The 15,820-nt window shown below is 47.6% G+C and overlaps 1 protein-coding gene across 4 annotated transcripts in view; it reads right to left on the bottom strand.

Annotated features, from left to right (window-relative positions):
* The window catches only part of PRKN (parkin RBR E3 ubiquitin protein ligase), a 943,383-nt gene that overhangs the window by 702,249 nt on the left and 225,314 nt on the right, over positions 1-15,820 (bottom strand). Inside the window, exon 2 of one of the 4 annotated variants that reach the window (XM_036218438.1) lies at positions 6,572-6,631. The exons of the other annotated variants lie outside the window; for them this stretch is intronic. The gene's annotated coding sequence lies outside the window, so the exon portion shown is untranslated. The remainder of the gene's footprint in view (positions 1-6,571; positions 6,632-15,820) is intronic. 4 annotated transcript variants of the gene reach the window in all.

A 15,820-nucleotide genomic window follows, 5' to 3' on the forward strand; every position in this document is an offset into this window, starting at 1 on the left:
AATATTTGCATTTATTCCGTTTCCTTTGCTAAAACGAGTGGTAAAGCGAGTAATGGATTTGGAAGGAGACAAGATTTCCTCTGGAAAGAATTTTGACCTCGATGAAGTTGTGCTCTGAAACGTCCTACACAGCGACCCTTCACTCCTTGGATCCCGGCAGATAGCTTTTCTTCTTTTTTGGATCTTAAAAACAGCATTTAAAAGAAGTCATTTGTTCTTAATAAAAAAAAAAAAAAAAGTCTGATCCCACGGCACCGTGCAGACCAGTACCCCTTCACAGGGGCCAGGAAGCCAAAGGAAAATGCTAGCTGCACCCCGAGCCCCGTGGCCCCCAGCTCAGGGTGGCCAGCGCTTCCCGCCGGACCTGCTTAGCTACAGAGGCCCGTGGGTCTGTGACTCTCTCTGTTTTTGCTGGGTGTGAGACATACTGATGAGAATGCAGAAAAGGAAACGGAACTGACCTTTGAAAAACAACACTGATAAATGATGGGTTTTCAAATTACATTTTTGACAGCTTTGAGATTTAGTAAAAATTAGAAGGGAAAGAACAAAGAGTAAAAAGAAAACAAAGTCCTGGCTTTTTAGAAGCATCTTTCATCTTAAGCGAAGTGTTCTCATCAGAACTGTGGCACCTCAGCCAGTGGCTTTGAGGCCGGCTGTTAAAACAGGACAATCCATCTTACCAGGCGTGAAGGACTGCCCTCCACCCCTGGGGGAAGGGCGACCTGCATTTTTACTTCACAAGTTAGCTTTGTGTTCAGATGGAGTGATTAAGGGACAAGGCAGGGGACAGAAGACACACTATGGCATTCGTATAGGGAAGCCCCAACCTCCACTGCAAGGAGGCCTTTGGGAGGGAATCAGACTGAGAGAAAGTCCTGGGGGGAGGGGGCACTCAAGGTGGGAATGACGGCTTTATACAAAGAGGGAGAGCACGTGCTCCCTCTGCCCCATGCGGACACAGACGGAAGGCGGCTGTCTGCAAGCCAGGAAGAGGCCCGTCACCAAGATCCGAGTCAGTTTCTTATCTCGGACTTCCAGCTTCTAGGACAGTGACATGTGCACGCCTGTGGTTGAAGCCGCCCAGCGGCCCGAGCACAGATACAGACAGACAGACACAAGACAGAGGGACGTCGTCTCGCCCGTCCTTTTACCTATTTCTTATTGGTAAAAAGTCATATTGATTTCGTAGTAGTGATGCATGGTACGCCGTGCGAGCGTTCAATGTTCTGTTCAAATGAGGTTTAAGTTTTTCCGCTAAAGAAAATAAGGGGGAAATGTATAGTATTAACACGTCGAGTCCTATTTGCACATGTACTGTCAACCTCTGTGATCAATGGCAGCCTGGAAACAAATTGGAACTCAAGGGCGTTAAATATAATATTCTAGGGAAACTGGATGAAGGCCTAATCACAAGTAAGGGCCAGGTAACCAAAGCTAGAAACTACATTTCTAACCCAGTAAGCATTTACATGAATTATGAAAAAGAGAGACTGCGTAATTCTCAAGTTTTCAAAGATGAATCACTCACACTCCGTGCTGTGCATGACAAATTTAAAGGTAAAAGATCCAAAAACATGCTACCGAGTACATCCTGCAGTGTTCCAAAGGGAAGCGTAGAAAGATATTCATGTATAAAATTATAGGTGAGTGGACAATTTTGTAGCCTCAAAAAACATGCTGTTTCTTCTGCTTATCGATTTATAAGTTAACTCAACAAATCTAACTTTGACTTGTGTAAAATCAAATCATCTTAAACATTTTCTTTTTTCCCTTCCACTACATAAAACATATGCTTTAAAGGTTGCATGTAGGAAATTTAAGAAATTAGCTGTATGAAACACATGAAATACATTTTTATAACTGAAAATATCATAATGCTTAGTTACAATATTTTAAAAAGTAATAGTAAAGCACTGGGATAATTTGGGAAAAGCAGTTTACTAGTCATTTAAAATAACTAATTTAATCCTATTAGAGTGAAAATTGAATAGAAATAAAAATCAATTCTACCTAAACTAATATTTTTTTCCTCAATTATATCTTTCTTCCTTTTAGGAGAAAGAAAATTCTGTCAGGTGAACCAGCCTAATTCAGAGAAGATTCTAAGTATTGGAAAAAAATACTAGAAAAGTGGCAGCTTTATGTTCAAATACGTACTCATGGTGGCCAGGCACACGAGTCAGCCACCTCTACCCAGTGGGGACATTATTCCATGACAGTTTTCCCCAGTCACAATTTAAAACGTTTTCTCTACACAGAAATTGTTTCTCCTACGCAAAGTAGTTCTAGATGACCAGTACATATGGGGGTCACACGTCCCTCGGGATCCCTGCACACACCCCCATACCACTGCCCTCCAGAGGCCATGCGAAGTGTGCTGTGAAAAAGCTCCCACTTAAAGTCCTTTCATGTTGTTTTAATTCGACCTGGTTTCCATGGCGACGCTAAAATTCTGAGTTATCACTACCCCTCTTTTTATATGAAAACCTTTATTTTTCTATAGAAACCCATATAATATTCAAGGTAGTCTGCAGTTTAAGGTACGTCCACTTAGCAGCTAATGAATATACCTACCTATTTGGAAATTGTTTAATCTTCCATGCTTAGTGAACAGTGAACTTGACAGCATAAATGACAATAAGAACACTTCTTTCATTTCCTTGCCATGTTTTATGCATTTTTCTTTTAGAAATAAGCAAAGGCGTTATCATTGTTCACTATTAACCCACAAACTTTTAAAAGACTTTAAAACACATATGTAATTACGTGTGCACAAATGGACATAATTATATACTGTTAAATATGATAGAAAATTATCGTCTTGCTAGGAAAAAGTCTCCTGGCCTCTGGCTGGGTGGGTATGCCGAGCCTGCAAGGCCCCGTCCACTTCCTGCCGGGCCATTTCTCGGGGATGCTTACGACACGGGTCACCTTGAGAGAGTAAGTAACGTCTGCCCCTGGACAAAAAGCGGACTTGCTTCCTGCTTGGTATATAAGCAGTGGGTTCCCCAGCTCTGTGTCCTCAGCTAGGGTGCAGATCCACCCCAAGATCGGCATGCGCCTGGACCCATCACCTCGCTGCTCTGGGACCGGGGTGAGTGACACAGTGATGCAGCCACGTGGCCGCTCGCACTGACCGCTGCGTGGTGCTACCCCGGGCTTTGCCTTTGGTCCAAGGAGCTCGTGCCTCACGGCAGCCAGCTAAGCTACTGGCTCGTAAGTAGGCTAAAATCTAACCCCATCTGACGACACTACATACGCAGACATTCGCAGGTGTGACTCAGGAATATAAATCATTGGTGGCATATGCTAAAACACTGCTCTGTAAAACAATACCGAGACAATTTCTTCCACCTGCTCATTGGACTATTTTTTCAATGAAATGTCTAGCGTTAACCATCAGTCTCATAATATAGAAGCCTGTCTTTTCAAATTCCACAGTAATGTTCAAGCAAAAGAAACTCCACATCTTTCTTCCTTTTGACTAAAATTAACCCGGGAATAAAATGTCCCCAAATATTAAAAAGGCGCCTACTTGGGCAAGTGGGAAGCCAGAAGAAAGGGGGCTTGAAACATCAAAGGAGGCTCTCAAAGTCTTCTTTCAAACAAGAAAGTCTCACTCTCCGTCCCTTATCTTGAAAGCTCACATTGGTTAGAGAGCATCCTTTAAAGGATCACCTTAACATGCAAGGAATCAGGCCCTCTCAGATGTGTTCTGGAATTTATACCGAAAAATGGCTGGGCGACAGATGGGGGTGAAGGATGGGAAGAGGCTTAAACTGCACGAGCGAGTCAACGTGCAGACTTGAAGACATTTGTGGGAAAAGAAGCAACCAGGAACATGACAGAATAAGCAGAACGCAATCTAATGCCTTTTACTCCGTAAGGCAGCCATGCGAGGCAAAAGCGACCGCAGGCCCTAGGCAGTTTTTAGAATATGAATCTCTTTTCTTTGCCAATATGTGGAATAGAACTTTCTTTGGCGAAAAACTGTCCAGTTTCCTAAATACACCCTCTTGAGCATTTTCTTTCTTATAGTCATGGTTATTCTTATTTTTGTTTATTTTGATCAATAATAAAATAGATGCCATCTCAATTAACAAAAACAAACAATTAAGTGTATAAAGTAAAAGTCAAAATCTCCTTTCACCGCCATTCGATTCCACATTGCCTTCACCTACCACCACTAACAGAGAGTTTGGGGTGTACTTTCCAGATTTTTCTGTTGTTTTTCTTTAAAATGCCGTATTATATTTGGTGTTCTGCAACATACTTTTTCACTTAATAAGATACGATTGACACCGCCCCATGTCAATTAACACCGAGCTTTCCCATTTTGTAAACATCTAGATAGCATTTTAGTGTGACTTTATTTAATGATTTACCCATTTCCCAACAGAGGAATGTTGAATTGTTTTCCCCAATTTTTCGGTTTCAAAAATAAAATGACACACTAACTTCAAACTCCACGCGGCCGCCCGCCAGTCCTAGACAATCTGCAGCCTGCCCTTCTCGGAAGCCGCGCGCACCAACTGTCCCGCGGGCCTTGCTCCAGCCTGCGGCTTCTGTGCCAAGCGCCCGGCCCCCAGATGCCGGGCAGCAGCTCCCCCTGCTTCCTCGCCCCGCCGCTCTCCGGCCTCTCCCTCGGTGAGGTCTTTCTGCAATTCCAGATCAAAACAATCCAATTCGTCCTCCGTCAGTTGCTATCACGCCTTCTCGGTTTTCTTCCTTCACATGCTCATTGCTCCTTGAAATTACCTTGGCTAGTTACATGCTTGTTTACCCGCTTCCTGCCTCTCCTGGCTATGAAGTATTTTTCCAGTGTTCCCCAATGTACCCTTTATGAGAAAAGCGCCTGCCACATAGTAGACTCTCAAGAAGTGGCCATTGAAAAGCTGGATGACAGGCATATCCTTCAACTCATGTCCTAGCACAGATGTTCAGAGGAGCGGGACCTGGAAGTGTAACTGCTGCCCTGAGATGCCCCCCACGAAATCGGCACAGGCGCTTTCCAAGTGCGCTCCGAAAAAATGCAACACATTTGGCGTGCGGACTGCAGAGAAAGCTCCCTAGCCAGGTGATCTCCTGCTCACTCATGGAGAGGAAACACAGCACGGTCGCTCTCTTTACCATCAAGTGACCACCCACTCTCTCTGGGTTTTAGCTCTTGAAATACACGTTTTTTTTTTTTTTTTCTCTCTCTCTCTCTCTCTATAAAGCAAGCTTTTCTCTCATTCTTTAAAGCTTAATAGCAAATTTCGCTGGAATTGGAACAGTCTGTCTTTATTTCTTTTCTGACACTATCTTTAGCTCTTAATTCTTGTTCTCATGCTTTTTGTTTTTTGTTTTTTGTTTTTTCTGCTGTCACTAATAATGTTTAGTGGCAAGGTTAAGTTCACCTGCTTGTTGTTTGGATGCTGTCTCTCCTAGAGATGTATCTTGTTGACCTTTGAAAATCTAGTTTTGTTTTGTTTTTAATATAGTGAATGGAGAAAAATGGCATTGTATTTTAATGTAAATACAACTGAAGGCAAATGGTAAGAACATAGGATCAAAACACTAAAGATATTTATAAAATATCCATCTATGTTTCATTATTTTATTGACTTGAAGTTGAGCCAGTTTTTACTTCTCTATACTACATTTTCCTACAAAATAGAAGGTGCTGGAAGGTGCTATTTATCCCATTAAGATAACATAATGGTAACTGCAAATTTTTTAGGAGGGGGGAGCAAGTGAATTTATTTGGTGCCCAAACGAAAGGGAAATTCACTTTTATTTATTCTGTACAATACCTCTCTGCCCGACCTAACAAAAGCAGTATAAATGAATATAATTATAGCAACTAATTGAGACATCAGCATTTCTAGACTAGACGTTAATGTTTTGGCACACCAGTGGTAGTTATTAGGATATTAATAGTTCGCAGAGTCCTATAGGACTTCTTGTCTCTGGAAAAATAATTCAGCGAATGATACTGAAAACCAGCAACTTGACTCACAGAACCATTGAGAAAATGGTTCCGAGCAAGGAACAAAGCCACTCGGAACTTGCACATTTAATGGATGCTCTCCATGCATGGGCCTCTGCCCCAGACGGCTAGTGCCATCAGCCCAACAGACACCCTGACCGGGTCAGTGCCAATCAACGCAGATGGCCGCGCGGGGACGGTGACTAATTTCATGCTTAGGGCAGGATAATAATTTGGTGTGCTTTCAGCCCATTTGTTCGACATTTGCTCCTAGCAGAGGCAGAACACTTCCTGGGGTCAGTTCAGAGAAGAAGGGTCACCGCTAAGCGTTAGCATATTCCTTCAAGCAGTTCGGCTCTGGGCCCAAACCCAAAAGCTCATCCAATGAATCCACACCCTGCGGGCCCTGAGACGCATCCATTCAGGAAGCAGTTCAGCAGCCAGGCGCTGGGAGTCGGGCATGTCCGTTGGTGACACACAGCCCACTCACGCAGCTTTGTGAAGTCTGACTGCCAACACACCCGGGACTCGTCCTGAAAGGTTTACCACAGCTGAATTCTGGGATCTGAATCAGGATGTGGATGCTAGCTCTCCCACCTATTAACGGCGTGTCCCTCGATACACGTTGCTTCGCTCCTCTGGCCTCAGCTTCTTCACCTATAAAAAGGAGGGTAATGTAATAATAATATTACTCACCTCATCAGCTGCTGTGAGGACCACATAAATGAACAGTTAAAGGGGAAGCTGGCACCCAGCAAGCGTTCAGTGACACTCAGCTACTGATACTGGCAGCGTCATGCCACAGTGGCGCTGTGCATGCCGCCCGAGTGGCCTGCCTTGGTTTCTGTCCTGCCCATCACCCCTACTTCCAGTCCTGTGCTGTCCACATGTCCCCGGGGTGATGGAGCTTCAGCTTGTCGTGTTTCTTCACTTGTTCTTGGATCAGTCCCTTCCCTTCCCCTTCCTCAGACAAGGCAGCTCCACGAGCTCTTCAAACTCCCCATTTTACAAGTCGGCTTGCCAATGTGGAGACGACGTGGAGATGTGAGAACAGCGTGGTTAATGCTGGTGGATTATTTCGCTCTAGCAACTTCTCCACGGGGGCCTTATCAAAGCTCTTGGAGAACACCCAGGTGCCCTGACACCTTTGTCCCGCCCCAGGAAGCTGGGGGGAAGCAGGAAGCCACTCCATTGTGAAGGCCATGCTGGCTTCCTTCACGAGTTTTCTACTTCTTTACCCTTCAGTACTATTGACCCGGAACGTCTGTGAGAGAAAACTAGGATGACAGATTTCGCGTCTTTCTGCGGCCATTGAAAATCTTTGGCTAAAGATTTGGCTGAAGTCGGTGCCAAGGAGCTGTGATTGCAGGAGCAGTTCATTATTTCTTAATTGCTTATTTGCATGCAAGTCTCTGGGCCAGAGACACAGTAAACATCCCAGAAATTCGACCCTGTAGACCAAGACACTCTCATTCACTGAGTGCCCGCCGTGTTCCAGTCACTGAGCTGAACTTACTCACATGTCTCACATTTAATCCTCGCAACTCTGTGAAATAGATGTCATCATTTCCATTTTCGTAAGAATAAAAATTATAGTCGAAGAGGTTTAGAAAGGAGAATTTGAAATCTGGTCTAGTTGACACTAAAGCCTATGATTTTTCTTTATCGCACTGTTGTAAAGAATCATTTTAGAAAGAAGTCAAAGTTCTGAGCTAAAAAAAAAATTCAGCATACTAAACTAAAGATTACCTAGATATGCTAACTTTGTTTATTTGGATGCTAAGGACTGGAAGAATAAGCAATTATCTGAACAAAAACCATACACTTTTATCAGAACTTTTTCTCAGGTCCATTCTCTTATCTATCCTGGCATAATTAACAGACCTCCAAGAGAGCACGTTGTCAGGAAAAGGTTCATCTACCCACTGACAGCCAGTGAGACTTGAATAACTTTAACAGAATATTTTGAAATAATAGTACTGAAATTTTCAAAATAATATATTATGAAAAATAACGGTTCAAATGGTTAAATCATGTGTAAGTAGTAGTATAACAGCCACTTGCATTGAGCTTTCATTTATAATTGAATTTCATTGCAAGACTAGTTTTCTTCTGAGAAAAAATTTGGCTGGGTAACGAAGATGAATTTAGTGCTTTTTAAAATGTACAAGTTATTGGCCAATAGCAGCAAGTATTTGTGTGTGTGTGTGTGTGTGTGTGTGTGTGTGTGTTGAAGAAACCACGGTTCTTAGACATCGCATTTCATGTGTTAATAAATCGTACTTTTTTACCTTTCACATTTGATATCACTGATCTCCCCTTAAATACTGAAAAGAATCCCAACTACTTTCTTTTTTAATATTGGCAATTGGTTGATTTTGGGGTTTTAAGAACTTTAAAAGCTAAAATGTGTAACAGTTTTACTTCTGCGAATTAGGAATTTTCACTGGGATTCGAACAAAAAATGTATATATTAGGAGAAAATGAAGACAGACTTGCGAGGCGGAGCTTCCTTTACAGAAGGACCTAGAGAATTTCAATCCCTCTGTTACACGTGCTTCGGTCCCGGTTCCAAAGGAGGAAGGCGCACCTCAACACAGTTCCCGCGCGCCCGCAGTCGCAAGCCTGCGGGGACGCGCAGCAGCGCTGAGCGGGCGGGACCTGGAGCCCGGCAGTGGCGCCAATGGCAACGTCACGTGCCACGTAACGACGTTGTGGTCGCTGACGGACCGCACGCACGGCGACGCCGCGCCACGCGCCCACGCACCGTGACGCCGCGCCACGCGCCCACGCACCGTGATGCTGCACCTCGCGCCCACGCACGGCGACGCCACGTGCCCACACACCGTGATGCCACACCACGTCCCCACGCACGGCGACGCCGCGCCACGCACCCGCGCACCATGACGCCGCACCACACGCCCGCGCACCGTGATGCCGCACCTCGCGCCCTGACCGAGGCGGCGGCTGCCGTCCCGGTGCGTGTGCGTGCTGTGACGTTCCGCGTCAACGAAGTCACGCGACATCACATTTCTCAGACGCGTCCCTGCAGATAAGCCGCACGTGGCTGCGGCCCGTGCTGAGGACATGGAGGGGGCGGCCCCACAGACGGACCTGCTCCCCCGCGTGGCCCTGGGACACCGTCCGTGCACGTCTCATGACAGAGTCAAAACGCGAGAAATGGGGTGCTCAATATTTGCAAAATGGTTTGCAGACATTTTTAGTACAAGAATTGAAAATCTGATAATACGTATGGACCTACACGCCCACACACACTCTCCACGTAAGACACGTAACACATACACACTCAGACGCAGTCTCGCATGTAACTGTGAGAGGACCTGGCGCACAGCTAACGTCCCCTGCGTTAACCCGGAGGCGGGCGGCCCCGCTCTGTTCTCTGTGTCGGAAAACCTGTGCTCACTGTTCCGAGCTCCCGTCAAACACGGTGCTCCCTGCGACGCCCCCCTGCCACCGCAGCCCCGCCTCTGGGCCCCCAGAGCTCCCCCTTCACACCTCCACTGTCATGTTTTGTCACCCGGCGGACCTCACTTATTTTTCTGTCCTTGATGCCGGTGCAGTTTGAGGCACAGGGAAGGTTCTGCTGGTGTCAACATAAGGATTCTGTTTTTCCTGGTGATTCTGTCCATTTTAAAATATGGCGAACTTAGCCATAAAAGACGCTGGGATAGATAGTGCAGTCCACTCATCAGGACCAAAGGAAGGGGACCGGAGTGGCAAAGTGTGCTACGTCACCCATCTTACACATATACTTATGGATCCCCGCATTTGGGGCCGTGGCCTGATAACCACCATCCTTGCCACACCTATGTCCCCACCCTCTTTAAAAAAGTGGCACCGTACATTCCTGCCACACGTGCAGTCACCCTTTGTAGAGAGGACCCCACTCTACGATGTCAGTGCCTGAACCTGGGCACTGAGGACCCCGCCCACTAAGGGCGCCCCTCAGAGGGAGCTAACACCCCAATCTGGGCCTCTCTCGGACGGCGCGAGTGTTAAATAATCACATTAGATGAGCAACGCAGTGCAGAAACCAAGAAATGGACAGAGAGAGAGGAGCAGGGAAAGGCCCCGAGGACGGGGAAGAGAGGGAGGGGAGGGGAGGCGGTGGGAGGGGAAAGAAAGCCAGGCGGAAGAAGTGTTTGCTTGGAAGTAGAGAGGTGGTAACCCGAGTCACGTGCTTAGACAAAGTGCCACGTCTGAGAGGGGACCCCACGCTCCCCATGACCCTGAGGGTGGCAGACGAGGTTCCGGCCACGCGCACGTCCCGGCAGGAAGTGGGGTGCTTTCTTATCTCGCCTTGTTTCCCTGCCCGTTCACACCATGAGCAGCGCCCCCCCCCACACACACACATACACACGTAAGCAAAGTGCTTTTCTGCTCCCCCTAACTTAGTGTGACTAACACTCAAATCTAAATCTGCATGAGAGGAGGCTAGTCGGGCTTTCTGAATTTGTAAGGGACACAGAAGACAAATAGTTGTAAGTAGGGACAACTGAATGGTCGTTAAGAAAGCACAGGGGCCCAGGTCGGCGACACCACAGGGACTGCTGGGTCCCACCCAAAGGCGCAGACTCCCTTTGCTCCCCACGTCCGCCCCCTCACTGTCCCCAGGCGCAGGCTGCAACTCTGAGTCTCGTTTAAACTCGCCGACAGAGGGGATCCACGTGGCCCCATTAGTCGCAGTGTGCAGAGTGCTTGCTCCAGCTCATGTGGCAGGCCAGACCCGAAGCTGGCTCCCCGATCCGGCTTGTGGTCAAGGGAGATGCGACATGAAAATTACTCACTAGGATTGGTCAGAGAAGGGCTCCCGGCACCATGACGGGCATGCTCAGACGTCTCCGAGGCACACAGGTCACATTCCAACATCCCCACTGGTACATGGAATGGCAGCCTCGGGAGATCGGGCGGCACGTATCTCCCAGAAGCTTCCTAAACCCACTATCCGTGGAGTCAGCACTTGGACTTCCATGTTTGTTGGTTATTCATAGTCCAAACTACGAATGTGGGAGCCAATGTGGAATTCCAAGTTAAGGTCGGATAGTTCTTGGGGAAATGAAGCATCAAGTGTTTGGAAAAACTCTTGGTAAAACGAGAAAACCCCCACTCTCTCCTGGGCGGAGTGTAGTAACCACCCACGCCCCTGTGGGTGAAACGCACCCTTCTTCACCCGCACACATGTGGCACTTCCAAATAGAATATCTCCTACATTGGAAAATCAAGCTATATTTATAAATGCAAGCTAAGAGAAAGTAACATGGTCTACCTGTAGGGTTTTCTTTTTCCCCTTTCTACTTGTAGACTAAAAAAACAGAAGAGACACAAATTAGAAGGGGGGGAGGGGAAGTGCTAAAATAAACCCATGATCTAGTTTTGAGTGAAACAATCCATTTTTGTTGCCTGGGCACCTTTCCTCTGTCTCTTCCTCTCCCTGGGCTCATCCGAGATCCTGAGGGGAGGCAGCAGGATCCCCACCGACCGGGACACTGCATGTCTCAGTGGCAACCACCGTAAGGTGAGGCTGAATGGACTTTGGATGCCCCCGGCCGCTCAGGGCTGCAAACCCGCAGGCAGGCTCGGGAGGCTGATTTGCAACGAGAGCCAGCAGCCCCCGCAAGAGCAATTTCCCGTGCCTATTAACCCAGTTTATTTTAAGACACGATTATTCAAGCTTTCATCTGCTATAATTAGTCTCGTATTTTCAAGATAATAAGGCTGGTGAGGCCAGTTAGCAGGTGCCTGTGTACGATGCCATTCAAACGGCCTTTGTTTTACCTGGCAGGCTCACAACCTGTCACAGGAGCTGAAACTTGGTCATGAGAAGAAACAGAGCATGCTGAGTGAAAGGTCCACGTAATGTGAAACCGCAGACCCTTAGGGTCTTAGATGGTGAAACATCCTGAGCCCGAAGGAGCCTCTTATGGGGCTTCGGAGTCTCGCTTAGGGTCCTGGAAGGTGCCTCTGTGCTCAGCTCTCCCCACAGGGCCACGTGTCACCAGGCTCTGGAGGCATTTTCCCTTCTGCAGAAGCTCAGCAGGGAGCAGATGCGAGGGACTCGGGTGAGACCCATATTCCAGGTATCAGGAGAACAACTGGTAGGGCGTTTATTTAAGTCATCTAAATAAGCCTCAGCTCCCTGTTTCTCTAATCTCCTCTGTCCTTCTTACAAATTTTAAACCAAGTATACGTTTTCATTATATTTCTCTCCGAGGTCTAAATGTAAGGGTTTCGGAGCTACATCTGGCCTCATTTTGCTTGACTGCATGGTGTTTATAAAATTCTGAATCTGAACACCATCAGGTGGGTTCCAGCGCTTCCACTGGGCTCATCACAGCACGATTCAGGAAACCCTACGCCCCATGGGGTTCCTACGACATGGAAGGGGCCGTCCATCTACCTTACATTGGAAAACCCCGAACTTAGGAGTCGGAATTTACTTGTCCTCAGCTGTGACATCCCCTACTTGCTGTGACCTCTAAGGGGATCAAGAGAGGCAGAAAAAGTGGTGTGATTTCTTTCTCTCCCCCTCAAGGCTAAATAAATACTAATGCGACCTTCTTACTTCTGGTCCCTAATAAACCTTCCTTCCACTCGGGGTTGAGCTAGTCCCTTCAACTCTCCCCTTCAGTATCACCCTGATCCCCATCGCTCTCCCCCAACCCCCAGTGCCTCTCCTGCAGGCCACCCCCCCTCTGGAGCTCCGCTGACCAGCTCAGTGGGCCTCTCAGGGCCTCCCAGGGCCTCCTGGGAAAGTCACACACACCCGCCTCCACTGTGACTGCCACAGCACACCGGATGGGTAGATAATGGATTGCAAGGCACTTTGAAAAGTGTGCTTACGCAAAGAAAATGAAGCATCTGGATTCCACACAGCAGCCTTAGAAGTCTCCGCTTTTATTTCGGGACTTCTGAGGGGCCAGACCCTCAGATCAGTGTCCCTGGGTGCAGGAGCTTAATTCTGAAGTGAACTTGGTGTTCCGATCTGAGGCAGACAACGTCTGGGAGCTTTAAACGGAAACCCTGCAGGACTCATTTGTGCGTACAGCTGTCAAAACAATTCAATATCCAGAAATAAATAGAGTATGAGATACCCGCTAGTATATTGTGCTGGAATGCAACATCTTTTTAAATTATGTTGCCATATTCTGCATTTTATCGGGTACCCTCAATTTTAATATTTCATTTAATAAAATATGTAATTTGGCATTTTATGTAGTAAAGAGTGAAATAAATGCTTAAGTGGTTTATTAGGACAAGTAAATGCGGATAAAGTATAATGATAACATTATAATATGACATGCCATCAGTTTACAGAAGAAATTTGTCTACAGAACACAAAGTCCTGAATACATGAATACCGGCATCATCAGAGAGAAAAGCGAGTATGCATTACTCATTTAGGAAAGAAAAAAGACACCCTTGTGATAAATCTAAACAAGGGTAAACACAAGAAATCTCAGGGACAGGAAGAATCTTTGTCCCTCGCTTCCTCCTAGGTCAATCCCGCACTGCCCACGAGCAGCGCTGGGGCCACCCCTACAGGCATCTGTGCACAGGCGCCGAGCGACCCCTCCCCAAACGCCCCGCCCTCCCTTAACTCACCCCTCGCTCCCTTCTCTACCTCCCCCTCCCCGTGTGTCCTCTCTCCCTCCGCTCTGCCAGTCGCCGGGCCTGGCCTCGTCTCGCCGCTGAGCACCTCCTGAGATGTTTCTCTGCGCCTTTGTCTCCAATGACTCCGAAGGCCGAGGTCCATCTCATCATCTCTTCTCCAGCGATCACAAACACCTCCTGACTTGTCTCCCTACCTCTACTGTCTCCTTTGATTTCTGTCTACTCTTTAAAGTTACCCCCCGGCCAGAGCGATGTCTTCGAAGCACAAATGATCATTATCAACAAGGCTGCATCACCCACAAAGCCGGTGTCACTAACCATGGCATGAAAAGCCCTTCGTGATGTGTCCCCAAGCTCCTGGCCTTGTGTTCTCTAGTTCATCTCATGCTCCTGCCAATAAAAACACTTCTGCAAAAACCAATTTGTTTTGCACAAAAACACAGGAGTCAAGAGCAGTAGCTCTGGAGTTAAACACAGCCATTCAAATCCTGTCCCTTTCACTTGCTGGATGTGAACCTCGAGAAGAATGCTTGTCTGAGCTTCAGGTCTCTCCACTGTAACACAAAGATGATAAAATCTCCCTCGCAGCCTTGTTTTCAGTCGTCAATAAGAGAACACTGTCACCCTCACTGAGTGGGAGGCAGTGTAACTGAGGACGCTTGTCACATTAGAAAATAAGGCCATTTATCACCAGGTCTGTGGGTAGTCGTCCTGGGCCACCCTCGAAGCCTCCCTCCGGCTGCGGCAGGCAAGCGTCGGAGCCCAGCAACCAAATGACCGCCACGTCCAACGAGGACAAGGCCCGCGGCTCCGGCGGGACACGCGGGGGCAGCACGGGCCGGGCCTGCCTCGCCCCCCCATCGCGGGGTGAGCCTCCTGTCTCTCTCTCCCCCCTGTGGGGAGCGTCTGCACCTTTCTTTCCCTGGCTGCGGGTCCTCCCAGCCTTTCCTGGCCTGGCTCGCCCGCCCATTTTCAAAAACAGTCTGTCTTTTGCATCCCTTGGAAAATTCCTTCATGTTTTCTGATGTTTCCTTACTCTCCCCGCCTCACCCCTCATCAGTACATGACAATTACCCTTGTTTCAACAATATTTCTGTAACTGCTGTTGCCCTCGTCCCTGCAATAATGTGATTTTTTCACTATTTCTTCTGCGTCCTGATTTTTCCCACTTCGTTTCCATTTGTGAAGTTAAGTGGCAGGTGCCTCTCACTTGTGCCTTCGCTCTCAGTGATGCTTTCGGTAAACAGGTCTCCGCCACCCCCAAGTGAACCCGCCCGCAATAGAACCACATCCACGTACACACCCATTATTATCACGGTGACTTAAAAGCTGTTTCCACGTGTCCTGCTTCTAGTGTACATAAACTGTCCTTATGTATCGCGAACCGCAATACCAGCCTCGCAAGCAGAGACTCCGGTAAACACCTCATCCCTCTCCATGAGCCAAAACAGATGTGTTTTCAGCCCCGAGCGCTTCTGCTCTGATTCTTCTGTTTATCCAAGTCGGGGGAGCCGAAGCCCCAACGGCCAGCTTGGCGCAACGAAGAGTGAGCACGTTAACGCTCCAGGCCGATCGTCGGCATGCACGTCTGTCTCAAACAAGACACCGGGCGCGAACCCCAGTTACGGCGCACTGGGGCGAGGAGAGGCGCGCGTGAGTGGGACTTTTCCTTGTTTTCCCGATGACGCAGCAGGAACAGAAGATCGGTGAGGAGACGCCCGTGGGGACCTCCTCGAGCTGCGTGTCACGCTTTGGGGCCGGCAGGCCGACCAGCCCTGCACGCCTGTGATCCGAAAAAGCACCGCTTTTTAAAAAAATTTTGAACTGAATTTCATTTGTAGAACTAAAACTTAAGTTTCACTTTGTCCAGTTATTAGTAACGTCTTCCCTTACAAAGACGGTCAAGCAGCGAACGAGCGCCCACTGACGCCGGCGACGGGCTATCATCGCCAGCCAAAGTCGATCCTTAAAATCAGGCACACGGAGACTGATCTCACGAAGAGCGGCTGCTAACCGGGACTAGAAACCCGATCATATAATTGACTGAAGAAATAACTAACACTGAAAACTCGGGAAAATGTGATAACATATTCCAGTAAATATCTGTTACGTGCCGCATTACGTGAAACTCAGTATGGCAGGTATCACCTTTTTCCTTTTTATAGATGGGAAAAATGAGGTTCCAAGAGGAGAAATGGCCTTTTAAGGAAAGCG

Source organism: Rousettus aegyptiacus, unplaced genomic scaffold, assembly GCF_014176215.1.
Source record: "Rousettus aegyptiacus isolate mRouAeg1 unplaced genomic scaffold, mRouAeg1.p scaffold_m13_p_1, whole genome shotgun sequence".
NCBI lineage: Eukaryota > Metazoa > Chordata > Mammalia > Chiroptera > Pteropodidae > Rousettus > Rousettus aegyptiacus.